Genomic DNA, 26,454 nt, shown 5'->3' with positions numbered 1-26,454 from the left:
AATGCTACTTAGTGTTGTGGTCCATGGAGATGCAAATTCTCTGGCCCGTTCCGGACTCCTAAATCAGAATCTCAGGGGTGCGGCCCAGGCATCTGCATTTTAATACTCCCTAGGTGACTTTCATATTGGCTAGAGTATGAGAACTGTCAGTGTAGTTCATGGAAAGGGAATCAAAGGGTTTCAAGGACGAATGGCGCACGGTTGGCATTTTGGGGTGGTGACATAGCCTGTATCCCCTTCATCTGATGACTTCCATCCCTTCAGCTCCCCAGCAGGGGAGGCTTCTCAGCAGCTGTGCTTTCATTACCTGATAGGACCTACCTGGCTGTAGCTGGTGGGGCTGTGCAAAGATCATCTGACACAAGCAATCAAATGATCTTGCCCGCGTTCCCCGATTTGCAGGAAGTCCGTCTGTCTCTCTCTTTTGGTTCTGCCATTTTCTTCACCCAGACATTTCCAGATGTTTACCAGTGTCCAGAAAGGCAGCTGTTCTCCCCTTGTCTGGCAACCTCTCCCTCATCATGGCAGGTCTTGTCCTCAGTGATATGGCTGGACGGGGCCCCGGGTGCTGGTGCCCTGCCCAGGCATCGTGGCTCTTCCAGGTGTGAGGGACAGAGGTCTGTACCACATTCAGCTGAGAGGCCAGCTGACAGCGGCTCACCTGGGCTGTCACTATTTCAGCCCTGGAGGTTGCCCGGAGCCCCAGGGGGTGTGGCTCAAGATCGGGAGTTCACTGCTTGGAGTCGCATTTCCCTTCGGATCTCTGCTTTACCTCACCCCAGTCCTGGAAGTTGCTTCCTTTCCTTCTCCCCACATCATGCCCACTGAAGCTCACAGAACAGGAGACATTTCTTGCAGGAGACAAAAAAAAAAAAGAAAAGCTCTAGCATATTATATGCATTATAGATTTCCCTGCTTGGAGCTTAAGCCTGTTTGTGTGAGTTTCTGTTACTGGAGACAAAAGAACCTTAGCCAGGGCAACTAGGTTTGCCATTGAGAAATCACTACCAGCAGCGTAGATGCTGGAGTAGAGGGCAAAGATCTGACGGCAACACTTCCTCTCCAGGTGAGAGAGGAGAGTGGCCTGCAGTAGAGATGGAGATAGGTGAATAGATCTGTAATACACGTAGATGTTAAGAAAGGCGGAACATGGCAACAGTGATGAGGACGAGAGAGGGCTCATGGATGCCCGGGCCTCCTGTGAGTGTCTGAGTGAATGATGAAGCCTTTTTCTGAGACAGTGAACACGGTGCTACAGCAATTGTAGGACCATGAACTCTGAGGCCATCAAATGGTAGTGATCGAGGCTGATGGTAACCTCAGGGTGTAACAAAAGTAGGTTACACTTCCACTTGCCTCAGAACCAACTGAGAACTTATCACCCTAGGTCTTCGCTGTGTTTCTTCCTCTCTCTGTACTCATGCCTCCTCCCTCTACGGGTTTCTTGTTTTCCTTGCTTGTCCGTCCAATCTACCCTGTACTTCTTGCTCTCCTGTGTCTCTTTTGCTCTATTATTTCCCTTTCTGTTTCCACTTAGACTCATCTTCTTCACTTAACCAACCAGAGTATATAATGAAAGTACTATATACATCTAGAACTTGTATATTTTTGGCGAGTTTTATGCCTCTTGCTTTTGCTTTAAAAGCAATGTAGCAAATTACCTAATTATAGTGATCATTCCTATGTAGACTCTAGGCAACCTTAAAAATGAAAGGTGGATCCAATTAATGCCTAGTTTCATTTTTCAGATTCCAGTGTAATCCCCAACTGGGGCTTAAGCAACTTGTGCCTATTACTGCCATTGCCTTTATTACAGATGGTCCCCCAAACACCAATTTCCCGTTGGCTCCAGTTGTTCAAGACAGTAAAACTGCACATAAAAAGGCAGCTTTAAAAAAGTAGCCTAAATCTGGAATGAAATCAAGTGAACCGCAGAATTACCTCATCAACAACAAATATTCTTTATCTCCCCTGTGGATTAAGAGTTCCTGATACGTGGCTCACATCCTTTTATTGTCGCCTTGTGGTTTATCTATTCATTCCAGTTTTGTCGGACAAACATTTATTAGGCACCTATTAAGTGCTGGGAATTTGAAGAAGATGGTCCACCACCTCCAAATAGCAGACAGTCTTCCCATTTAGCCCACGCATGCCCCACCTCCTGTAGCTCAGCCCAAGGAGTCTAAATGAATGGGGGTGTTAGCACTGGGCAAAGCCAAGGGAGTGAACACCAGCTGAGCATCACAATGGGCTACATGGGGGTGGGGGGAGCTAGGTGCGCTCTATATGTTAGGACTTAATCATCACAGCAGTATTCTAAAGTAGGTGTCAATATTCCCATTTTACTAGAGGGGAAACTAAAGCTTGGAAAAGTTAAATGAATTGCAACAGAGTGGTGATCACCGTTTCTTCTTTTGTTTTTTTTTTTTCAATTATGGAAAAACATGCATACATAAAATTAACAGTTTTTTTTTTTTAAAGGATCTTTTTTTTTTTTTAGATGTTGGGGGTAGGAGTTTATTAATTAATTAATTTATTTTTGCTGTGTTGGGTCTTCGTTTCTGTGGAAGGGCTTTCTCTAGCTGTGGCAAGCGGGGGCCGCTCTTCATCGCGGTGTGCGGGCCTCTCACTATCACGGCCTCTCTTGTCACGGAGCACAGGCTCCAGACGCCCAGGCTCAGTAGCTGTGGCTCACGGGCCTAGTTGCTCCGCGGCATGTGGGATCTTCCCAGACCAGGGCTCAAACCCGTGTCCCCTGCATTAGCAGGCAGACTCTCGACCACTGCGCCACCAGGGAAGCCCTAAAATTGACAGTTTTTACTATTTTTAAGTGTGTAATTCAGTGTCACTTAGCACCTTCAGTGTTGTGCAACCGTCACCATTGTCCATTTCCAGAACTTCTTTATCATCCCAAACTGAAACTCTGTACCCATTAAACAGTTACTCCCCATTCCAACCCTGGTAACCTCTAGTCCACTTTCCAGTCACTCTTGTTTCAGATGCTACTTGGCTGGCATCAGTGGGAAGCTGCAGAGTGCAGTGGTTACAAGCTTAGGACTCTAACAGCGGAGGCCTGGGTTCAAAACTTGCCTTCTTTGAGGTTATCATTTATTTTTGTAAATTTAGAACCTTCACTGCAAATATATATATTGTTTTCATTTCAAGCAAAGGAGGCAAGGTTTCAGCTGGATTTTGAAGGTCAGGAAGACTGGGTAACTTCACATGTAGGAAATGAATAGTTGTGTGTAGAATATGGAAGAACACAGGAGGACCTTTCTGTTGGAAGTTACAAGGACATACATTAGTTATGCAGAGGAATAATGACGTGGGAGGGGACCTCTTCATCCCGGTAAAGGATCCCAAAATGTAGGTCATGAGTCTGGTGCTGAAAGGAAAAAACTAAATCTGCAAACATTCACACACGCATACAAAGAGACACAGAACTCCAGTATTATGTATGTATATATGTGTGTATATATTTACACACACGGTCTACATTTATGTGAGCGTGTGTGTGTATGTATAGGAGGGCAAATACATAGCTTAAAACCTTACTACTTCACCCATCCAAGGAGAAGGAACTTTCCGAACTGTCAGTGAAACAACTTAAACGTAGGGTTTTGCTTGACAGAATATAAGGAGAACAGAGCCTAGTACTGGTGTGCGTCCAAGCCCCTTTCAGACACCCTGAGAACTGCAATGACCCAGCCTATGTTCAAAGTTACAACTCCACAGGACCAGCTGACTAACGGGGAAGTCATATGGCACTAGGGAAATAACACCCTCCCTTGCCAAATGCCTTGACCTGGACCACTGAAACCTGGCTAAACCAGCCGTCTGCTAGAAGATGCCCCGGAGAGGAACTGACCTGGGGGTGACAGCTGGAGCCACCCCTTACCAGCCAAATGACCTTGGGCTAATAACTGTACCTTTCTGAGCCAGGTTAATTACACACATTACATGGGGCAGAAATGGGGATTAAGTGAGATAATTTATGTCAACAGTACTTGGCCTCTGCCTGGCAAAAAGAAGATGGTGAAGAATTTTTATTTCCTTCTCTTAATGACAGTAATAGCTACTGTTTTGTTTTTTCTTTCTTTTTTAAAAGCATTCCCTATGTAATCAGAGTTATCATACATTTTCTTCTTTACAACCTGCAGAGGAAGCATTATTATACAGATTGTTTTGCAGGTGAGGAAATGGAATCTCAGAAAAGTTCAGTAACAGCCACAGCTGGTCAATGGTGGGACTAGAGTTAAACGCAGGTGGTGTATCCTCCCTCAGCCTGCCCGCTGCCAGCCCACCTTCACCTCTCCTCCCTCCCAAAGCCAAGTCTGGCCTTACACTGTGGGCCCTAAAACACAAGGTCTTCTTGGAAGCAAGATATTTATTTCTTAGTAAGGGATCGGGAGAGAATACAGGGAAAAGACGACTTCGGTTTAGGCCCTGGCTTTACTCATTCTTCTTGGGACAGGCAGGGTTATTGACTTTTATTTCTTATTTCAGACTTCGGCAGTTATTTGGTCACATCAACAAGGGCAATGCCACTAAGTCAGTGCTGCCCTGTCAGTGGAGGGAGCCAGGTGGTGATGCTGGGAAGCTTCAATGACAACATAAATCATGGCTCTTCACCCAATCAGTATCAAAACGGGACAACGCCGGAAAGCAAATTGGGGTGGGGAGTGGATCGCGGGGAGGTGATAGAGGAACGTAGCTTCTGTTAGGATGATCTTATCGCCACGAGCTTGCTGGTATATTTTGACGTTGCTTATCCTGGTGTTCCTTCTAGCAGGGGTTGTAGAAAGGGTCTGGGACCGAAGATTTGGGGACAGTGAGTTCATCTTCAAAGCCTGGGTCCTCATCTCAAATTAAAGCCATTTGGGCTATAAGGTCTTAAAGTTTTCTGGCTCAAAACTTTGGTTATGTCATCTTTTCCCAATAGCCCTTGTCCTACTCTTTTGGCTGGTCTACTTTTTTTTCTTCTCCTTTAACTGTGGTCATTTCTGAAGATTCTGCCCTAGTTCCCATGGTCGTGTATTTTCTCATAGCTTTGGGGAGTGCGAGAACTTGAGCTGTCGCCTCAGGCTGGGCTGCTGAAATGCCTCATAAGCCGTCCCTCACGTTTTCAGGCCTTTCCTCGGCTTGTCTGCCTTGAAGGCTACAACCAGAATTTTCTCACTCAATCTTTGTTTCAGTAACATCCAATTATTCTCTATTTCTCAAGCTCAAGTCTTCGCGAGTTGGATCTGAGGCCCACTTTTATCCATTTAATGTTTTTATGTTAGAAAAAATATCTACTTAGAGTGAAAATTGAGGGCTTCTTCAATCAACTAAATTTATAATGGGCATAACCTTCAGGAATGGCACAAAATACTGCATGGATGCGGTCGCACAGGAAGGCGAAAATCAACCTGAAGGGATTTCAGTAAAGGAAGGGAGTGAATTTACTTGCTAATCTAACAAACCCAATATTGAAGTGATTAAATTATAATGTCACGAGTTATTCTTGGAAAGGGAGTATTTAGTAGATAGCGTAGAAAATGTCATGGGTTCTATGTTTTTTACCTAATGAAGGATTCATTTTTCAGTGGGACCCGCAACCAAAAGTAATTCATTCTTGGGCTTCCCTGCTGGCGCAGTGGTTGAGAGTCCGCCTGCCGATGCAGGGGACACGGGTTCGTGGCCCGGTCCGGGAAGATCCCACATGCCGCGGAGCGGCTGGGCCCGTGAGCCATGGCCGCCGAGCCTGCGCATCCGGAGCCTGTGCTCCGCAACGGGAGAGGCCACAACAGTGAGAGGCCCGTGTACCGCAAAAAAAAAAAAAATAAATAATTCATTCTCTTAAAAAGGATGTGACATTTTCTTTCCATTCACATAGGAACCAGGGGTTTCGTGATTTTTCCAGGAGTGATGTTTCCACAGAGAGAATGCTCTTTCTGCAAAGCACACACAGCTGCTAAAACCAACCAAAAGCTCAGAGTAGAGAAGCACAGAGGGCCTGCATCACACAGGCCAGCCTAGCATTGACTGAGATCAAGAGAAAAGCAGCCAGCACTTTTTTTTGTAGCGGATACTAAGAATAAGAAAAGCCTTACTTTTACAGAACTCAATGCATTCTCAATTCAAGACACTGAGATGGTATGTTAGCAAAATCTATGAACTCCTCTGATACGCAATTAGAACAGAGAAGAAAGAACTGGCAATCTCAGCCAGACAGTGTGGTGTCTATGGAGGAGAGTATAGGTGAGACCAGAAAACAATTAGTCCAGGTCACACTGGTTGTGTTCTCACCACCTCCTTAGTGATGAGTCTTAGTGATGAGAGTCTCGACACAGCTGTCATGAACCGCTGAGTGTCCTTTATCGCTCACTGTATTTAAGGATGATCATAAATAGTCCACAGTTTTCACTACAGTCATTGTCAGTAAAATTGTTTTTTCATTTTCTTTAAGCCCAAAGTTCACTTTTTCCTCTTGATATTGTTGGATAGTGGTATTTGGAAGAGATGAACCGTACTTGATTTTCAGGGGGCCAAGGTGATCAGAATGATCATTCTTCCCAGGTTCCTTCCATCAGGGGTGAGACAAATTGCATTTTACATGTTGACCCTCATTGTAATTTAGCTGCCGTATGCTTTGTGCCTTCTCCAGAGGCTACCGAAGTTACATACTGTTAAGGGCTGAATTGTGTCCCCCCCACCCCAAATTCATATGTGTAGGTCTTAAACCCCAGGAGCTCAGAATGTGGCTGTATTTGGAGATAGGGTTTTTAAAAGAGAGTTAAGGTAAAATGAGGTTATTAGGGTGGACCCTAATTCAATATGACTGGTGCTTAGAAAAAGAGAAGATTAGGACACAGACATGCACAGAGGAAAGATCATGTGAAGCTACAGGGAGGAAAAAACCGTGGAAAAGCCGAGGAGAGAGGCCTCAGAAGCAACCAACCCTGCCCACACTTTGCTCTCAGACTTTTAACCTCCAGAACCGTGAGAAAACAAATTTCTGTTGTTTAGGACATTTGGTCTGCCGTACTTTGCTATGATAGCCCTAGGAAACGGATACAGTCCCCTTCTGCCACCTCTATTCCTGATCCCGAGTGTGTGGGCCAGGACAATCGTGTTTGTTAGACACACAAAAAGGAAGCACAGATGTGACCTACGTGGAGCCTGAACACCTGCTTCTGTTTCCAAGTCCCCTTCCACCTTCCCCTCCTGTTCTGTATCCCAAGGCTTATCTCCCCAGCATGAACTTCCCACGACAGTCAGGCAAGTCTCCTTACTCTCTTGTTTGTCCTGCCCCACGTACACTCTCCTGGGTTCTGCTTTTACAGGAAATAGGTTTCTCCTCCAGTTTGGAACATGTTCCTGGGTCCTCCTCCCATCCAGCCTGCCAGGCCCCGTCGCTGACTGCCCCTCTCAGGGGCTCAGCTTCTTCTCAGTTCCTTCCCTGCTTTATAATTTGTGCCATGCTATTTCACACTTGATTTTTCTCTCTCTCTTTCTTTACAGCCTACCCAATTGTTTTTTAAAAAAGTATTTCAGGTAGTTACAGGTACGTAAAGTACAGCAAGATAACATAGATTTGGTGTGGGGGAAAAGAAAGAACAATGGCAGAGATATAAAAGGGAGCCGGGAACGACACCAATGGCAGAATGCAGACTAGCCTTGCTAGAGATTTGGCTTCCTTTCCAAGAAACCCACTTGAAAAAATGGAAACTTCACAGCTATACAGTCCACACGGTATGGAAATAAATGGGAACAAACTGATTGCTCAGAAGTAAAACTGTTCCTGGTAATAGGCGCATTGTGTGATGCATGGCATCTTGACACCTTGACAGTGGCCAACGGATGAGGTTTTAGGAAAGCCCTCACAGGGTTACACCAAAGTTGAACTCAGTAAAGGCAGTTCTAAGGATGCCAAACAGTGGGATTCGGGTCAGTGTTCTTTGCTGGTCTCCTTAAATTTAGGCATAGATTTCAGAGGTCTTAGAGAAAGAAGGGGATAACTTATGCTTCAGGCATTCCATCCTACTGTTTCTCTCAAATGAGCTTCGATAAACACCAAATAACAGGGAGCCATGAATTCAGTTTTCATACAATGGCCAGAACCTAGGCTGGGTTGCCAACTAGATTTTGATCGCTTGCCCTAAAGTTGCCTCAAACCAGGAATTAAGATGTAATTCCATTGGTCAGTGCCCTAAAGCCAGATATGCCCAGGAACACACCTGCAGGTGAACTGAGTAGGGTTTTTTGGCTTGTTGCATTGAGGGAAACTGCACACCTGCAGGAACAGTGAGGAGTCTTGGGAAGAAGATACCAGAAGGTTTATAATATTACAGGATTGGAGCTAGTGTGAGGCGATTTGGGGGGGGAGTTCAAGGAAGAAGGGATTGGCTCTGGATTGAGTGCTCTCAGGAATTTGGGGCAGTTCTGTGGTTGGGGATCTTGGCTCTTCTCTAGAATGTGAGGAGGTCTGAAGCATGGGTAGCATTGTGATTGGGAGGAAGCGGCAGGCTCGCTTACAAGCTGCAAGGGAGGGTAGTTGGTTATTTTGGTGGCATTTACAACTTGTTTCTGCCTGAGCTCAGACGTGATTGTGGAGCAGATTTCTTTTTGTCTCGGTTTATCACAGTAATAGAATGACTTTGGCTGGCATTGCCTTCTAGCGACACCATCTCTTATTTGCTGCTGTGAGCCCTGCTCCCTGCCATCAGGGGCTGCTTGTGTCTTTCTCACCATGTAGGGATTCAGGAGCCTCCCCAGGAGGGCACCCCACTAGATGCGGGGGAGGCCTTCAAAGAGGGACAAGAGTGTCCCCTCAAACTTTGGCTTGAATGTGCTCAAACTCACAGGCGATTAAGGGAATTGAGGCCTCTTTTATTCCATATGGCAAGAAAAGAATTTTTTTTTAAATAAATTTATTTATTTGGCTGCGTTGGGTCTTCGTTGCTGCGCGCAGGCTTTCTCTAGGTGTGGCGAGCGGGGGCTATTCTTCGTTGCGGTGCGCGGGCTTCTCATTGCGGTGGCTTCTCTTGTTGCGGAGCGTGGGCTCTAGGCGCGTGGGCTTCAGTAGTTGTGGCACACGGACTCAGTAGTTGTGGCTCGCGGGCTGTAGAGCACAGGCTCAGTAGTTGTGGCTAGGGGCTTAGTTGCTCCACAGCACATGAGATCTTCCCAGACCAGGGCTCGAACCCGTGTCCCCTGCATTGGCAGGCAGATTCTTCACCACTGCGCCACCAGGGAAGTCCCAAGAAAAGAATTTTAATCCCCCTAAAGTTTTAAGGCAAAGCCCTACTCCAGGCAGTGTCAATCTGCAAAATTAATATTAGCACATTGATCTTGGAGCCTCTCCCACATCCTCGGGTCCAGCTGCAAGGCCAGTGCTGCAGGTGAACTTTACTTTGGCATCTACAGATTAAAACAATGATTTTTCATGTTACTTGTTAAAAATATAACTCCCTTCTTAAAAAAGCTGAACTTTAATTATTACTTAACTCAAAAATCTTGATAGAATATTACATTATAGAAAGTTTATAAAACAGAGAAGGAAAATAAATACAATCCTATTAATTACTCTACCCTAACCACTGTCATCTCTTTTATTCCTTCTATCTTTTTCATGTAGATTTTAAAAGTTTTAATCACCCCACACACGGAATTTCATAATTTTCTGATCTACTTTATAATGTACCATTTTACCTTACAGCTGTGCTTTTCCATGTAACTATAGATTTTTTCTAGGTTTTACTTTTATAAAAAAATTTTCATAATTGACGTATAACATTATATTAGTTTCAGGTGTACAACATAACGATTCAAAATATGTAAACATTGTAACATGATCACTGCAATAAGTCTAGTTAACAACCATCACCACACACAGTTACAAATTTGTTTTCTTGTGATGAGAATTTTTAAGATCTACTCTCTCAGCAACTTTCAAATATACAACAGAGTATTGTGAACTATATAGACATCGTGCTGTACATGACATCTCTAAGACTTATTTATTTTATAACTGGAGGTTTGTACCTTTTGACCCTCTTCACCTGCTTTAATGATTGTTTTTAATGGCTGTATAAAATTTCACATAGATTTATCGTTTTCTTAGTTATACTTCTACTGATGGAAATGTGTAACTCTTTTCTTTTTTTTCCTGCTTTAAATAGCACTAGGATGAAAATTTTCAAGCATGTAGGTTCTCTTTTACTTTTTAGAGAACTCTTCTTTCTCCCTGGTAGTGTTAAAGATTTTCTCCTTACCCTTGGAGTTTGGGAATTTTGTCAGAACATAGATAGATGCCTCTCTTTTTTCAATAATTTTGCCTGAAATCCATTAGGCTGTTTCTGAAACTCATTTTTTTTTTCAGAGAAGTTTGTTTTACTTTTATTTCTTCTCCTTCTCTTCCCTTTCTTCTCCTTCTAGGACTCCTACTACCCTCAGGTTAGTTTCCTAGGTCTGTTGTCTAAGCCTCTTCTCTTTTCCCTCATGATCACCAGATCTTTGTGTTTTTACCTTGTGGTTTTACTTACTTCACCCTTTTGACCGTCCAGGCGACTGAATTTGAGTATCAAGAGTGATCATCTTCTTCTTAAATTCATGTACTGATTCTTTAAAAATGAAGTCTCCTTTCATGTGCTGAACTTGAATCTCTTCAGCGCTCGTATTATCGTATTATTTAGTGCTCTTATTTTATTTTATGTTTTTAAGGTTGCCCTCCATCTGCTTCAATAAGCTTTATTTCATCAGGGCCCTGCCCTAATCCTTGTTTCTTTTTCCTCTCTCTGACTGTCCAGCTCCCTTACCATCTGTTTATTCTTTTTCTTTGCTGCTCACTGGGGGTTCAGGGCTGGGATGCCTAAGCTGGGCTAGAGGGTGGGGTGGGAGGATGAGAGCAATGGAAGGCGTGGTGCTCTGACCCTGAAAGCTGGCAGAGCAGCGGTAGGAAGCCATCAGCTCCCTATCAAGGCATTGGATCGGGGAGGGGAGGCTTTCCACAGTGCTCCTCAGCCTCTTTAGTCTTTGGAAACTGGCCAGTGTCTGGGAATGCTCAGGTTGACCGATGGATGTCAGGTTTCCCTGCCGGGGTCCAGGGATCCCTGTGGATCAAGTTCTCCCTGAAAGCTGACTGCTTCAGAACCTTGCCCTGAGATGATCTTTTGCTGCCCCCTCACCCCCCAAAACTGGCTGTCACCTGGCCCAGAGGCTTAAAGCAGCCCACGCATGTCAGTTCGCCTATCCACTCCCTGAATTGCTGCAAGGCTCAAAGAAGTGAGATAAAGCTTGTATGAAGTTGTATGTGTAGGAAACACAGAATGCATCAAGGTACTGTCTTTCCAGAATTCTCTGCCTCTATGTGTTTCACAATTATTTTTGATATTTCAGCTCAATTATTCTTTCCTATAATTTTAGAATCAAGTTTTAAAAATTCTATGAGTTTTTGTTTGGGGGAATGAATTGGCATCTTTTAAATATTTCGTCATGGAAGATTGGGCTCTATATTCATTCAAACCTTCTTTATTTTGTTTCATTATTTTCTGTGTATATGGTCACACATTTTTCTCATTAAGGTTATTTTCAGATACTTGGTTATGATCATGAATTGTGCTTCTTTTATTTTTCTCATATTTTCTTTTGAATACGAACCAACGTTAATTTTCGAGATGCTCTTTCAGGGTAAGAGTTCTTAACCCTGGATGTAGTTTAGAATCATCTGAGGAGCCTCATCTCAGGCAATTTGTATACAAATTTAAGCCATTCTTATAGAATATTCTTTTAAAAAAGAAAGAGTGGGGGGCACTGGAAATACAGAATAGTATATATTCAATAAAACAAATTTCTCCTGCCCTGTCTTTGTATTCCCATATTTTCCCAAGAGGAAACTGTAGTTATTCTTCTAGGGCAAGTGTTGTAAAGGGTCAAATAGTAAGTACAGTCGATCCTTGAACAATGCAGGTTTGAACTATGTGGGTCCACTTATTTTTCAATAAGCGAGTATTTTTCAATAGTAAATACTATAGTACGACACAGTCAGTTGAATCTGCGGATGCAGAAGAACCCAGGATACGGAGGGCCAACCAGAAGCTATATGTGGATTAACACACCCCACCCTGAATTGTTCAAGGTCAACTGTATTTTACTCTTTGTAGACTCTTAGTCTCTGTCACAACTGTTCAACTCTACTGTTGAATACAAGAAGTTGTGTATGTGTTCCAATAAAGCTTTATTCATGGACATTGAAATTTGAATTTCATGTCATTTTCATGAAATTATATTAGTTTTCTACTGATTTTTTTTTTCAACCTTTGAAAAATGTGAAAACTGTTCATAGCACACAGAAACAGATGGTGGGCTGGATTTAGCCCTCAGGCCGTAGTTTGATGACCCCTGTTCTAGAGGCATTCCATGCATATTCAATTACACATTCCTTCTGTTTCCTGGTATATTTATTTATACCAGGAACAGGCTCCATGCTATACATAATGTTGTGCCCTGAGCTTTTTCTGTTAAGGTTTCCTGGTGGTCAACCCATATCCGTTCGTAGAGATACTTCCATTTTACTGGTCAGGTGATATTCAGGCGCGTGCTGTGATGTGATGAGCATTAAGTTTGTTTCTGATCTTGGGGGCTTCCCTGGTGGCGCAGTGGTTAAGAATCCGCCTGCCAATGCAGGGGCCACGGGTTCGAGCCCTGGTCCGGGAAGATCCCACATGCCGCGGAGCAACTAAGCCCATATACCACAACTACTGAGCCCACGTGCTCCAACTACTGAAGCCCGCGTGCCTAGAGCCCGTGGTCCGCAGCAAGAGAAGTCACTGCAATGAGAAGCCTGCACACCGGAGATTAGCCCTTGCTCGCCACAAGTAGAGAAAGCCCGCGTGCAGCAATGAAGACCCAACACAGCCAAAAACTAATTAATTAATAATTTGTTAAAAAGTTAGATAAAAAGATTGTTTCTGATCGTTGCCTTCCACAGATAATGCTGCAGTGGATATTCTTGTACATTGGTGTATCTCTGTGATTCTGTCTGTAGAATAAATTCACAAAGGAGTTATCAGTACTAACAATTCAGCATAAATATAAGTAAAGTTTCTGAGCAGAGGTTTGACCACTTTCATTGCAGTTCATTACGGGGCATGTCCAGACCACACCAAAGCCCTGGGTGGTTCAGGAGACAACTTGTTATCAGGGATCCTAGAGGGTAGGGCCTAAATTCATAGGTACAGGTATGTCTTAGATACCAGTGTGCAGAGGACGGGGGGGAAGGAGTACACAGTGAGCCCGCCCCTCACAGAACACCAAGACTCCGAATGACCCCTTAGGGGTGCAGATTAGAGGCTCCCTTACCACTCTCAGGGGCTGACTGGTGCCACACAGAGCTGGAGAGGAGAGAGTGATTGGGTTTACGATAGGATATGGGAGGAAGAAATTTGAATTTCATGATTTATAAAGAAATTACTTCCCCAGAAGATTATGCACTAATTTTATTAATTACATTTTATTTTAATGGCAGATGGATGTCATCTACATGAATCTTTTGGGGAATCATTTCATAGCATAAGTAGTTCCCCCTAAAGTGGTTTGTTTTATAATAAATCAAAGTTTGGATTAGCATGTGACAACTCATATTTACACATATATGTAGCCTTTGTACCCATGATAATTGCTGCCTCAGAAAGTGCAAACAGCAGATAATCCAAATTAGGTTTATTCTTGGTCCAGCAAAGGACTTAAGTCATCCCCAGCTTCTGTTTCTTCCCCTCTAAAATGGGAGGGTTGGGATATTTGCGCTCCACGGTCCCTTCCAGCTTTAGGACAATGCAACCTGGACAATCAAGAAATGCCCAATAGATCAGTAGGTCCAGGAAGTCAGGAAATGTGTCTGTTTTTTTTTCTTATTATGATATTCTTCTGCTACTTAGAACAGTGTGTGACATTTAGTGGGCACCCTGGAAATGTTTGTTAAATGAATGAAAAATGAATGTATCAAGTAGCTTTTGCATTTGTTGGAGATTCTTGTTGTCGAACCCAGCAGTCATTCCCCCTTCCTTCTTTGGAATAGAACTCTGCTATTGTTTAAATGACTACCCTCCTCCATATCCCTAAGTTTCAGGGGATGTGCTCTCAGGTGGCACCTGCCAGTCATAGTGATTCCATTGCTTTTGCCTGTGATTGGATTAAGCATGGTCACATGATATAATTCTGGCTGTAATGATAAGTTAGGGGAAAATTACTGCAGGACTCTAGGAAATTTTCCCCATTGATAAGAAGGGACTCCTTGAGTAAAGCAAACTGCCCATTGTTGTCCTGTCTCCTTGACTCCTGGGATGATTGCAGCCAACTTACAATCATGAGGGAGCCAGCTGAGGACAAGTTGAGAAGCCTAGAGTGATAGAGCAGAAATATGGAAAGAATTTGAGTCCATGATGACAGTGTTCAAGCCCTGAGGAAACTAACTCTGGAGGAGCCCTGCTGCTGGATTTTGTAAGAAGTGAAATAATAAATTCTTTATGATTTAGACAGTCAAGTTATTTTTTGTTACGTGCAGCCCAAATCATCCTAATAATATGTCACTTTTATAGTTATTATACAGACGACTTTGGTGAAAATGAAAGTCTTTATTGCTTTTAAGTTGGAGCTTAATGGGTAGAAAATAAAGATGCATTTTTATTATCCTTTCGCATGCTATGGAAAATTGTAAAAAGCAAAAACTGTTAGCTAGGGAAGAGTCTAGTATTGATGACAACAGAAAAAGCATACCTATCGCAAATTTTATAAACCACGTAGAGAGATTACAGAACTGGGCAGCTTTAAAAATGATTTGTGAGGCTAGATATAGCACAATATTTCCACTTTAAAATGGGTTAACATTTGTAATTGGTTACTTTTTTGACTTTGATTTTTCTTTAAGGTGGTAGGCAAGAGCCCTGTGTTCCATAATTTAGGTAAATTTCATGATACTAGCATTAATAACTGAATCAATAAAATACAGGCAAAGCACCCACAGCTGTGTCAGTATGTTGAAAATAGAGAAATGTCCATTATTTCTTTGGTGTCCCACCCATAGCAGGAAGTTGGGTGCTGAGGTAAGCTTGTTAGAGTTTCGGGCCGCTACGTGATTAGCTATAGTATTATGGGAGCACATTATAGGATTAGCTGAGGATAAACTATTATTAGACCTGTCAATATTTGTTAATTGCTCGATACGTCTCATCTCTGCCTCCACACAGAATCTCTCTCTTTTGAGCCCAAACACACACACACACCTTGGGCCACAGTAATGGCTGTTGATTATACTAAGCACGGGTCTCAAGGACCCTGCAAACTTAATTTTTTTACACTTTATTTTTCCAGGATTCTGGTGACAGGTGCCCATAACCCTGCTCTTATTCCAGAGATATCTTTGCTTATAGAAAGCACCAGAGAGCTCTAAGCATAGAGTCCCACAACCACACAAATGAGGTTGTTACAGAGAAACAGAGCAACTGGATGATTGTGCTAGAAGAAAAGGTCTTTGAAACCTTGATTGACAAGTCCTACCAGTTGCAGCAAAGAAGGCTTTCCATTCAGTTATGTGATCATACCATTCTTAGTCATAAGCTGTCGTAACTTTCTTCACCTTATAACCACTCTTATTTCATTTATTTTGCTTTCTCTTCCCCTCCGTGCTTTTTTTTTTTCTCCCACCCGTTTGCCCTCCTTCTCTTTTTCTCATAGGTTTGAGGAGGTGAAAATTTTGCCTAACAATAGTACAGAAGTGATCTTGCAGTGTTTCACAGACAGAAGTTCTATGTTAACTGTAAAGCCACTAGTTGGGGGTGTGATAAATGGCATATTCCATTCTGTTAAGGTCTAGAAGCCTTCAGAGGGGGCTAAGTCCACATTACATTAGGGTTGCATGAATGCTTCAAGTCCATCACTGAGGTTAGTTCTATGCGGTAGAAGAAGCGTGATGTAATGGAAGGAGATGGTGATTTAGAATGAAGCAGGCCTGAGTTCACAGAGCATCTGTGTTACCCAGTCATTGAATGACTTCAACCAGATCATTAGCCAATGGAAGAGAAGCCTCAGTTTTTCATTTGCCAAATGGGATATTAATATAGACCTTGTAAGTATTAAGTGGGAGGAGGCATGGGAAGCAGCTTAGCACTCACTCATTTTACAAACTTTTCTTTAGTACTCTGTGCCAGGCACATGTAAGGAAATTCACAACCAAATATGGCGCAGTGCCGCCTGACCCCAAGAATTCCAGAAAAGAAGCCCAGAGGAGGCTGGAGATGGTGGTGATGATGACGGTACAGTGACAGCGAAGGCTTCACTGTAATACTGAAGATCCCTGAGATGTATTACAAAGGACGAGCAGGAATTAGGTAAAAGGAGAAGTGAGGGGAAGGGTAGGTCAGCTTGAATGGAAATGTAGTAAGGACACTAAGGTTTCCCAGAGCATGTGGAATTACCACTGGAATTGTATGGCTGGATCAAAGGGAGTGATGGAGGTAGCGATAGGAGATGAAACCAGAGAATTTGTCAGGAATCCCACCGTAAAGGGCCTCGTGTACTGACGTATGAAGTTTGGGCTTACCCAGGTCACTTGGTCACATAGCCTGTAAGGGGTAGGTAGATCTAGGGTGGAACTCAAGTTTTCCTTCTTCTTTTTTATAAATAATTTTTATTGGAGTACAGTTGCTTTACAGTGCTGTGGTAGTTTCTACTGTACAGCAAAGTGAATCAGCTCTGCGTATACATATATCCCCTCTTTTTTGGATTTCCTTCCTATTTAGGTCACCACAGGGCACTGAGTAGAGTTCTCTGAGCTATATGGTAGGTTCTCATTGGTTGTCTCTTTTATACATAGTGTCAATAGTGTATATAACTCAAGTTTTCTAAATCCAAGACCAGGAGTTCTTCATTACAGCTCACCGTCTCCTTCGGTATGGGACCTTAACATAGTGACCTTCATCTCAGCGCCTGCAGGCGTCACCCGGAATGGTATAGTCTGGATTAGTAGCCTAAGTCTCTCCTTGGGATGAAGAGGTACAGGTGGACCCACCGAGATGTTAGCTGCATGGTCAGGGGCAGGCCTGGGCAAAGTAGTTAGCCTATGGCTTCTAAAGCAGGAGGAGTCTGAGATTAGCTGCCATAAAAGACCAATAGCAGGTGGGAAGCCCATCCAAAAGTGAGTGAGGACTATAGGGGATGATGCCCTGGGTCAAGCAATATGCAAGCACGATTACAGAGTAGGAAGGAGTAAAGATTGCAAGAGGGAAGAGGGTTCGGGACCCTCTTCATAAGGGCTGCGAGGGCTCAGAGCCCCTTGTTATTTATTAGGTTATTTATAACCCAGTAAGTTTTACCATTAGGTCTATAATTAGATTATAAAGAACCTAAAAAATAATCTCTGGCTGCAGAGGGTGTGCAGGAACTAAATGCACTCCTCGTTAAATGCACAGTTGGCACAGAGGGCGAGTTGTAATTGGCAAAAAGAGCATCCCTTGTAACTGAGCTCACCTTTGCAGGATACCACTCCCATGCCCCACTGAGGAGCTTTCCACTTCCTTCGGTATCTTAGCATGTGCTTTTCCTTCTTATGTCCTAAGGCCCTCCAAACCGAGGTTGCCATTTGAATATTTACATAGTAAACATTCCCTCGAGGATAACCCAGGCTTTTAAATTAAAGTCATTTGTTGAAACTCACCTGCCTGAGAATGTTACACTATCTTCATATCCTAAAGAACATCATTGGCCCAGAAAACGTGCTAGAGAGAATTCACATGTGGGGAAAAGTTATCAATAGATGGCAGAAGGGAACAAAAAGGACCCCCAAGAAAACCCATTCCAGCTGCTTTCTGGGCTAGAAGGCCAATCCAGTACTACAGGTCTTCAAACAGTGTCATCTTGGTAAACCCGTTTCTGTTTGCTTTGCTGGGGTTAATTTCCTGTCATGTTGTTTGCGTATTAGACCATAATGCTCTGAATTTGCTCTGAATTTGACAGTTGCTTTCGGTAGCGGGATTACTGTTGGTATGTGTCACTGAACGTAACCAGTTCTTTATTCCTCTGCCCCCTCTAGCCCAAACTAGAGAAGCATATTCTTTCAAGATCATTTTTCAATGTCCATATGTCATATTGATTTTGATCTGGAAATACTAAAGTACATTGAATTCCAGCTAGTGCCCTGAAAAGATCAAGGAACCCCCGCCCTGTGTTGCCCACAGACCAGCTGGGGCCGCACTCATCCAAGACTTGCTTTTGGGTTGTTGCCAGTTACTGAACCCTAAATTCATGCCTTTTGGGGAAAACCTAACGCTCCAGTTTGCAATGGCACTGATGTTTTTCAAATTACTTCAGAGCCAAGAAAGACATGGCTCTTTCTAAAATAGCTTGCAGATTCCGCATCGTAGTATATATAGTAAAGCCAGAAATTTTTTAGAACTCTAAAAAGAAATGTATGAGGCTGTGCTTTTCTATGGAGCACAGTTGCAAAAGTCATCTTTCCTAATTTGTTAGCGTCTGAAAACTTCCTTTAGAATCCTCAGTGGACTCTGGGTCCAGCAGAAAATACTGCCTGTCATCTACTAAGGGATCCGGTAAAACCACTGGGGGACCTAAACTTTCTTTTTTTTGACCTGAACTTTCAAACGTCATGATGAAAGCATGCAAACACCATCGTAGCTTGCTCCTGGAAATGGGACTTATCAAAGCGAGATACGCTAATTCTAGAACTAAGGCTCTTGCCGCATCTTCCTTCTTTCTCCGCCTACTTTTCTGCTTTCCTGAGGATGGCGGGCGGTGGGGGGGGGGGGCGGGGGGGTAGTGTCAAGGAATCACTCTATTCCTTCTGAAGAGATCCAAAGCTTTCAGCAGGGCCATATCGTCCATCAATTTACTCATATTTAAGAACTGCATTCTCAAATGACTAACACTGCTTGTCTTCTGTCCCATAAAAACCATTCCTGTGATTTGGAAATATTCTGATAATCTTGGGTCAGAAAAACCAATAGGTGGAATGGAAGCTTAATGGTGGCAGAGATCATGAATTGAAGTATCCCAAACGCTGAGAAGAGTGTCAGGCACAGAATGAGCATGCAAAATATTTGGTAAATAATAACAGAAGGAATGAATAAAGATGCAAGTGCGTTGGTCATTAACTAAGCGAGTCCAGAGAGTATGAGGTGCTATTGGAAAAGTGTAGTTTCCTCTCTTCTTCCCTCTTGGGTTGAGAGGTGTGAATCATGGAATGAGGGTGGAAGAATGGGTGAGGAGAGGTTTGAGAAAACTTGGAACTTTCAGAGAACAAGGTGAAGGGAGAAGAAAAGGCTTAAAAATGAACAAACAGAGCTTCCCTGGTGGCGCAGTGGTTGAGAGTCCGCCTGCCGATGCAGGGGACACGGGTTCATGCCCCGGTCCGGGAAGATTCCACGTGCCACAGAGCGGCTGGGCCCGTGAGCCATGGCCGCTGAGCCTGCGCGTCCGGAGCCTGTGCTCCGCAACGGGAGAGGCCACAACAGTGAGAGGCCCGCGTACTGCAAAAAAAAAAAAAAAAAAAAAAAAAGAACAAACAGTAAATACCCTAAGGAATTGAAAGCAGGGACTTGAACAGATATTTGTTCACCAATGTTCAGAGTATCATTTTTACAATAGCCAAAAGATAGAAGCAACTCAAATGTTCATCAACAGATGAATGGATAAACAAATATGTTATGTACATATAATGGAAAATTATTCAGCCTTTAAAAAATGAATTTCTGATACATGCCATAACATAGATGAAACTTGAACACATCATGCTAAGTGAAATAAACTGTAAACAAAAGAACATACTGCATGATTCTACTTATATGAGGTAGAGTAGACAAATTCATTGAGACAGAAAGCAAAAATAGAGGCTACCAGAGGCTGGGAAAGGGGAAACGGGGAGTCATTGTTTAGTAAGTGTGGAGTTGCTCTTTGGGATGATGAAAAAGTTCCAGAAATGGATGGTGATGATGGCTGTACAACATTGTGAATCTACTTAATGCCACTGCACTGTACACCAGAGATGGCTAAAATGGCAAATTTTATGTGATGTATATTTTTCCACAGTTAAGAAAATAAACAACAGCAAAACCTGACATTTTCATATGCCCAGGAAGCAAAGCAAACTCCATCTTTTTCTCTGACTCTTTTTCTCTGCTGTGGTACAGAGGACTTTGGCATCAGACAGAATTGGCTCAAATTTAAGCCACACCCCTGGTGTGGATTTGGTCAAATTAGTTAACCTCTCAGAGTTCCGGTTTTCTCACTGGTAAAATGGAGATGACAGAAATACTGAATTATTATCATGTGAGAATAAATGTTATCATGTATGTAAAACTCTTTAGCACAGGCAATAAATGGTCCGTTGATCTCTCTCTCACTCTCTCCCCATCTCTCCATGCTCACCACCCTTCCCAGCATCCTCTTCTATCGCTTCCATTTTACAACATGTGGTGCCCTGATCCAGGGCCTAGATCTCTAACAGATGATGTTCTCCCAGGCTGGGCTCAGCGAAGAGTTCCCATAGAGAAAGCCATTCCTGATCCAGGTGTGTGTTTTGAAAACTTTCCGTGCAGCTATTTCAAACTTGAGCTCCCGTTCCTTTTGTTGTGCCTCTGGCATTGCCGACTCAGCCTACACATTCCTCATTGCATCAGGGACTTCAGAGTCCAACCTGTTTCTTGGAACATCATCTTACCTTCCTTACACCAAAGTGTAAAAGGACTTCCTCAATCCTACGGGTTGAGGTCAATGAAACCTTGCTTCATTCTCTCTTTTACTGTTATTTTTATTTAAAAAATTATGTAGGTATAGTTTTGAGAGTCAAAAAGTTCTACAATGATTATGATGAAAAATAGTCTCCTCCCTCACCTCTGATCCCAGCCACTCAGAAGCAGGTGCTATTAACTATTACTGCTGTTATTGCTAATCTTGCACTCCACTTTCTAAATGATAAGACTTTATTGCTACACCCTGTTTTTTCCCTCAAGTTAGATATTTTCAATTGACTTCTTAGAATAAAAGATGAATATTTTACTCACTTAAAAATCTTTCCCAATTTTCTACCTCCACTTTCTCCCTCCCTACATCTTTCCATTATACAATTTTGGATTATATTAACATTTAAAGTTTAGATTTTTAGAATGATGTAAATCTTATTCCCAATGGTAGTATTTTTTATTATTTTTCTTGTACAACTTATAGTATTTTTATTCTTCTTCTTGTGCAACTACTTTTAATTTCCTTGGAAATAATAATCACTTAACTTTTTATTTGTTTGGTAAATCTTTTTAAGACTTTAAATGTCTGAAAATGTGTTAACTTCACCGCCATGTTTGACTGGTATCTTGAGTAGCGAATTCTAGATAAAACTAATCTTTCTTCAGCATATTAAAGCCATTATTACATTTCTTCTAGTTTGGGCATTGTTATTGAGAAGTGCAGTGACATTGTGATGTCTGATCTTTTATTTTTGACCTACTTTTTTTTCTGGAAGTAATTATGATCTTGACTTTGTCCTCAGTTTTCAGAAGTGTTGTGGTGCTATATCATGCGGTGTGTGTGTGTGTGTGTGTGTGTGTACGTGTGTACTGTGCTGGACCTTCAATGGGCCCTTTCAACCTGGCAACTCATGTCTTTCTTTTAGTCAATACTCATAAATTATTTCTTTGCTAATATTCTTTATTTCATTTTCTCCAAACTCTTTCTGAAACTCTCTGAGTGTTGGATCTCCCAAACTCATCCTCTAGTTCTCATATATTTTGTCTCCTATTTTCTCCTTTGTCTTTTGTTCTACTTTGGGGAAATGTTTTTCACCTTTATCTTTGAGTCCTTCTACGGACCTTTTAATTTCGGTTACAGTGTTTAACTTCCAAGAGCTTTTTCTTATTCTCTGAATGTTCTTTTTTACAGCATCCTGGCTTTATTTTATGCATGCAATAGCTTTTGTCTTAAAGTTATGAATTATAGAGATATTTTTGGACAGTTTCATCTGTTTTCTCCATTGACACTTTCTTCTGAAGTTCTTTTTTTCCTGTTTGTCTAATTTTGTTCATTTTTCATTGTGGGAGATTTTTCAAAAATTTTTGTGACCCTTGGTTGTTTATTCATATGTAAGAGTAAGGGGATCAATGCTGATTAAAGCTCTGTGAGCAGTAGGTGGGCTTGCTGGCTGGAGGTTTTCCCCATCCGTGACTCGGTCCAGGACCTGGCCATTTTTAGAGGGAATTCAACCATTGGCAACTAAAGATACTTTTTCTCAGTCAAATTAAAACCTTCAAATTTTTGGTGTGTGTGTGTGTGTGTGTGTGTGTGTACAGGAGTAGAAATCTACCTGAATCATTCTGGGAACTAACACAGTTGGGGCTCTTAAGATGGACAGTGTTGACTGCCAACTTGATTACCCTGTTTTCATCCAAAGTCTTTCTGGTTTATTCATTCCAGAGTATAAGCTTGCAGATTTCTATCAGGATTAGGGAGTAAGTCATCTGGGCTGTGAGAAAAATCTAAGGGGTTTCTTATTTATTGTATAGGTGGAAAGTAATGGAAATACTCTTTAAAATGGCAAATTTAGAAAAATTGGATACAAAATGAGTGCTCATCAACAGGGACAAGGTTAAGTAAATTGCGGCATAGCCATATCATGACATACTATATAGCCTCTAAAATCATGCTTTAGACAAGATAGATTACATAGGAAAATTGTCGTCTTGTATGGCTAAGTGAGAAAAGGTGAAGGCTATAAGAGATGTGTAAAATATGATTGTGTTTTTATTAAAACAAAACTAAAAACTGCCTTACTGTAAACTTTCTATCTCTATAAATATTTTAGTAGTAAGACGAGGGATGTGTTCATAAAATAATCCAGAGGATAGAGCTCTTTAAAAATAAGATGGAGGGCTTCCCTGGTGGTGCAGTGGTTGCGAGTCCGCCCGCCGATGTGGGGGACACGGGTTCGTGCCCCGGTCCGGGAGGGTCCCACATGCCGCGGAGCGGTTGGGCCCGTGAGCCTTGGCCGCTGAGCCTGCGCGTCCGTAGCCTGTGCTCCGCAATGCGAGAGGGCACAACAGTGAGAGGCCCGCGTACCGCAAAAAAAAGAGATGGAAAAGTTTCCAAAAAATTTTTGTCCCATCTGATAAATACAGCTGTAAGGAAATAGTTTTTCCAATTAGTCTGGCTATTTATTTTCTACTTCTAATCTTTTCATCTCTATGGCTCACAGATGCTTCTGCATCATTGTTTAGCCAAATTAGGAAGTGGGGTACAAGCTCTCTGATACCAAGTTATCCAGGACCCTGCAGCAAACTTTAGTGGCATGAACTCAGGAAACCAAAAACCCCTGAGGCCAGGAGGCGAGACGTATAAAATGAAGAAGAAAGTGAGCAAGTTGCAAACATCTTTGGAAAAAACCAGCATTTAGGGGGAAAACATTCAGTCTTTTATCATTAGGATGTTAGCAATAAACATTTTGACAATGCTCTTTGTGAGTCGGAGGAAGTTCTATTCCTAGTTTGCCTAGAGTATTTATCAGGAGTAGATGTTATATTTTCTCAAATGCTAGTACTGCATCTATTGAGACAATCATGTTTTTAGAAAAATCTATTAATAGTGTAAGTACACTGATTTATTTTCAAATTGTAAACCAGCTCTGCATCCTTAGAATAAATCCCATGTGGTCATGATGTATTCACTTTTTAATATATTTTTGGGTTTGATTTGCTAATATTTTGCTAAGAATTTTTACATCAATGTTCATGAGGGTTATTGATGTTTTATAACGTTTGCCTGGCTTTGGTATTAGAATCTTTTGAAGTGACTTGGGAAATATACCTTCCTGTTCAATTTTCTGGAAGAGATCAGGTAGAAATGGTATTTTTCTTTCTTCTTGAATGTTTGGTTGAATTCACTAGAAAAGCCATTTAGAGGACCTTGAATGGCTAGGCTCAAGAGCGTGGCCTTTGCTCTGAAACCTTCACTGGTCCCTATGGTAAAGAGATGATGGCTGAAAAGTGTGTTTTGGGAATATGGATCTGACAGCTGTGGGCAGGAGATATGTTGGCATTGAGGGCCTAGACAGAGGCAGCAGGAAAAACATAATTTCCAAAAGTTCTGCAGATAAAGCTTTGCTCAATTTTTCACAGGCTTGAGGAAACTCCCCACATAAAAGGGAAAGTGACTCCATTTGATGACAACTGCAGATAGGCTGGAAGGTGCCTTTTCTTCACCGAGAGGCTCTAAGGGTGGTGCAACTGTTGTCACTGAAAAATTTATCTTGGTGCCCAAGGTTTCTCGTTAGGCTAAATAAGTCCAGTCTGGCTTTACGCCTGCTTTATGAAGTCCCCAAACCAGAGTTAGATTGCAGCATTTTTAAGTGATTGAAGTTTTTTAAAAGGAAAGTGATTATTGTGGTCTGAACGCGGTTTGGAAAGGAATTTCCAGACACAAGGCAGAATGTAAAGAAGATAGAATTTATTAGAAGGAAGGGTCGCTGCCAGAACAGCGAGCTGACTTCCTAGTAGTCTGGGAGAGTCGAGCCCGAACATGTGCTATTGATCAGTTTTTAGAGCCAGAAAACAAAGGAATGGTCCGAGGTGAAAATTTCGTTTACTGACTGGTCGAGGCACATATACCTTCCTTCTATAGGGTGGGAGTGGGACAGGCCAGATGCCTTTCCTTATTTGGGACAGGTCCCAGGGCCCAGGTGGGTGGAGGAATTTCGTAACCATCACAACATGGTGGGTAGGGGGATTAAGAGTCCGGTAGGGGGTGTAACACTGAAACTTTGCAGGCAGGGTCGTCCTTTGTCCTCGAAGCATCACTGTCCTTGGAGCGCCACAATTATTTCACATTTTCTTTTCTTTACAGGTTTAAAGAGTCATAAAAGAAACACACATCTTAAGGACTCGTTCATAACACAACTCTGTAAATTAGCTGCCTGCCCTCAACACTGGAGATTTGTCCTTTTGCACAAGCACAGTCTTCTGTTCTGGGCATGATATTCTACATGTGTCCTTCTACACTGTTAATTATTTTAAGAACAATATTGCAATTTGATCATCTGATTGCAGTAGCCACTCTCAATGAGTTTCACTTTATTGCATCAGCTCTAGGGATAGGATAGGCCAGTGCCAACCAAGGAGCTTAGTAACTCAAACTGCAAAAATAACAATATGTTGTTTGTTTTAAGACTGAAGCCATCATATTTTACAAGCTCTTTTCAACTCATGAGTGAAAATACTTCCCCAAATATAAGTTTCATGAGAACATTGTTCAGCGTTTTCTTCTGCACGGCAACTCAAACAGTGCCTATATGTTAGTAAAGCAGGCACACCTTTCTAATATAATGCAATGCTGTTGGGAGGGAGACACAATTGACATCAATGGAAAATTCAGCGGATTAGGGAATGACTTTCATTTGGCATCAGTGTGACTGACTTGGCATTGTCAATATGGGTGGTGTTATTTTAAACACAGAACATCGTGCACAGTGATTTTCATTGTAAACAAAAAGTCCGTGATGTCGGGGCTTCCCTGCCGATGCAGGGGACACGGGTTCGTGCCCCGGTCCGGGAAGATCCCACGTGCCGCAGAACGGCTAGGCCCGTGAGCCATGGCCGCTGAGCCTGCGCGTCCGGAGCCTGTGCTCCGCAACGGGAGAGGCCGCAACAGTGAGAGGCCCGCGTACCGCAAAAAAAAAAAAAAAGTCCGTGATGTCAAGCTTCCGTAAAATGCCCTTCTGGGAAGTGAACCTACAAAATGTACACGAGGCAAAGGTCTTTTTTTCAAACATCCCTGAAAAAAAAAAAAAAGCTCACGTTTGGATAATACATATTTGTTAATCTCATCTGGCCCTTTAAATATGTGAAGTGACTTATTCAAATTTTATCGTTGACTCATTTTACAGATGAAAAATTGGAGGCTTGGAGGTGCAAGAGAATTTACCAGGATTATAAAGCAAGTAAGTGGCAAAACTAAGATCGGAACTCAAATCTCTTAACGCTGGCTCCCCTGCTATTACTATTAATGGCACACTGCCTCCCTGGCGTGAAAACACAGATGTGATGATGAAGCGATTCCTAGCTTGCAGAACCCAAAATACGCACACCTGGTATGTAACAAAGGGCGAGTTAATATTACACCCCTCGTATTGAATAGTTTGTAAATCAACTCCCAAATGTTATAGTTCCACAGAGAAAAAACTGTTAGGTTTTTGTTATTAAATAAGGTTAATTAATTCTGTCCATTAATATACCGTTTTGATGATATCTCAGAGAGCTTATGTGTAGAATCTTAGGGAAAAAGGAGACAGTCATGGAAAATGTGAATGTATTTAAATGTATAAACAGGGGTTTATAGGACATTTTTAGAATCCATAGATAGGTACCAGGAGATACAGGGATCCCTGAAATTAAATGTCAATTTTTGTATGTTTTTAAAATTTTT

At 42.3% G+C, this 26,454-nt stretch overlaps 1 long non-coding RNA gene across 1 annotated transcript in view; it reads left to right on the top strand.

The window, feature by feature from the left end:
• Positions 1–25,956, top strand: part of LOC132426644 (uncharacterized) — a 102,817-nt gene extending 76,861 nt beyond the window's left edge. The window contains exon 3 of the long non-coding RNA XR_009519745.1: positions 25,916–25,956. This is a non-coding gene — a long non-coding RNA (uncharacterized lncRNA). The remainder of the gene's footprint in view (positions 1–25,915) is intronic.
• The last annotated feature ends 498 nt before the right edge of the window (positions 25,957–26,454 follow it).

The sequence above is a fragment of the Delphinus delphis genome, chromosome 6 (assembly GCF_949987515.2).
Source record: "Delphinus delphis chromosome 6, mDelDel1.2, whole genome shotgun sequence".
Classification (NCBI taxonomy): Eukaryota; Metazoa; Chordata; class Mammalia; order Artiodactyla; family Delphinidae; genus Delphinus; species Delphinus delphis.
This window is presented reverse-complemented; position numbering and strand designations above follow the sequence as displayed.